We start from the raw sequence: 2302 nt of genomic DNA on the forward strand, positions 1-2302 counted from the left end.
GAGGTTTTCCAAGAGGTACAATGAGCCTGTCAGAAAGCATCTGGCCTGTACTAACAGCTTGCTGTCTTCAGTACAGGCCTTCATAATGTCAGTCATGCTGCTCTTGCAAAAATGCCTTCATGTAAAAGAGTTTTCAGTGCTGATAGGTGGGGCTATGATCGCTGATGTGGGATTGAATCCATATGCACATTGAGCTTCATTTCATTGTCAAGAATTTGAACGAGTTGTTGCATGGACGGAAGATGACCAGACTCCAGCTTAGACCACACAGGTACATCATTTAAAGTTATCGCAAATGCACCTGTTGACATACACTGGTTCTCAATCATGTTGCTCAAGAAGAAAACCATCATACAGGCATAGACCTTATTTTCTTGGCCCCACTGCCAGATGCTAGGAGCTTGCATGCCAAAGAAAGCAAAGGGATCCTTGCCAATGTTTATTAAGACTATTAATACTAGTTTGAAGATTGACAGGAAAGATGCTATGTGTCTATAAATTGGTTGAGGGAGGTAATTCTCTCCTTCAATTTGGATGTCTGGGTACCGCTGGCTAATAACCCTCATGTACTCCTCAAACACCCGCCTATAACCTCAGGACACACAAATCTGGAACTTGAGCAGCGGCCCGGTGGCATACTGCATCTTCAGTCTCTTGCTGGGCACGCCGCCCAGGTGGCCCGAAGCCTCGCCGCCGAGCACTGCGGACGCCACCACCAGGAGCAGCAGCACAAGCCTCATCGTAGCCGAGACAGGCAGCCCGGCCTTCATTAATTCTTTGTTTTAGTATTTCAGACTCAATTTTATTCCTCTATTGTCTTTACAATTTCCTTCATTATAGCTGTGGATTTCTTTTTTATTTATTTATTTTTAACACTCTTATTGAGAAACAAATAGCAATGAGACAGTTTCAAAACCGATTAATAAGATAGTTTCAATGATTAATACATTGCATATTGTTGTCATCTTAGTGGTTATTCATAGTACAAGATGCAGACGATATCCTGTCCACAAACACTACTAATACAAATCTTTCTATTCATTTAATTAAGAGAAAGTAGCTGTATATCTATACTATTTTGAATATATAGATACAAAATGGTCCTCCATTTGTATCCTCTTTTTTTGTTTACTTTTGTCATTCCATTGTCATTTAAATACTATAGGTGCATGAATTCAGCAAAATATTCCAATGTAGTCCAGTAATCCATAATAGTAGTGGGTTTTCTGTAGGACTGGCAATGTCAGAAGTTGCTGACTTGAGCTTTTTACAGCTCAGTATATTAATATGGCTTTAGTTTTTATACCTCATTTTTATACTTTTCTGTTAGATGATTAAGACCAAGATAAAGCAAGACCTATATAACAAGAAATGTAACTTTTGTATCTGAGAAGGCCAGTCAAATCCCCTCAGGATTTATCCTGAAACCCTGTACCATAGTTTGTAGGTCTTTTGTCAGTGTCAGCCATGTGTATGAGTCATGGCCATTGCTTGACCAATTTGCTCTCTGTGAAAGCCTGAGAGGTTTTCTCTCCATGTAACTCTCCTTAGGCACACTCTACATCACCAATCACTTTCCTCTGTAGCCCCATAATCTCCTTGGTCAGAAAATTTGGAACATAACTGAGTTACATGATGTTACAGTACAGGTTCTCCTATGTCCTGTGTCCTCACTGACCTTGAAAGGCTAGGGCCAAAATGTTGGCTGTCCTTTCAGCCCTTTTTTTCTCTAATTTTTGGCCTGCAAACTTAAGTTGTTAGCCCTCCAGAAGAGAAGCTTAATATTATTAGCCTGTAGCATAGGCAGCTGAGCTTAACCTCATTATCTGTTTGAATATCAAACATCTTAGACATAACATGGTGTGGATTTTAATTGTCCCTGCTTTTCAAATACCCTGTAGCTCATCATTAGATTACTTATTTGGGTTCATTCTGCTTTTCTGATGTGAACATTCACAGCTATGAACTTCCTCCTTGTGGCTGCCTTCATTGTCTCCCCCTAAGTTCTAATATGTTGTACTGGCATTATCATTTGGTTCCAAGAACTTTATATCTTCCTTGATTTTTTCTGTGACCCATTAAACATGCAATATTGTATCATTTATTTATTTATTTTTTAATTTTGACATCAGTTATTTTTATTTTAAAGAAAAAAATAAAAACAATGGTACAAAATCTCAAAACAAGATTTTAGGAGAGTAAGAATGGTTAGTACATTGTGTACTGTTACTGCCAAAGTAGTTTCTCATATTACAAGATATAGGCAAGAAATAATAAATAAACAACATAGGTACAAACCTCT

At 38.3% G+C, this 2302-nt stretch overlaps 1 pseudogene; it reads right to left on the reverse strand.

Moving 5' to 3' along the window:
• Positions 1-6: 6 nt before the first annotated feature.
• On the reverse strand, positions 7-740 carry LOC101566613 (annotated as a pseudogene).
• Positions 741-2302: the final 1562 nt, after the last annotated feature.

Source organism: Octodon degus, unplaced genomic scaffold (genome assembly GCF_000260255.1).
Source record: "Octodon degus isolate 3935 unplaced genomic scaffold, OctDeg1.0 scaffold00133, whole genome shotgun sequence".
In the NCBI taxonomy this organism is placed as follows: Eukaryota; Metazoa; Chordata; class Mammalia; order Rodentia; family Octodontidae; genus Octodon; species Octodon degus.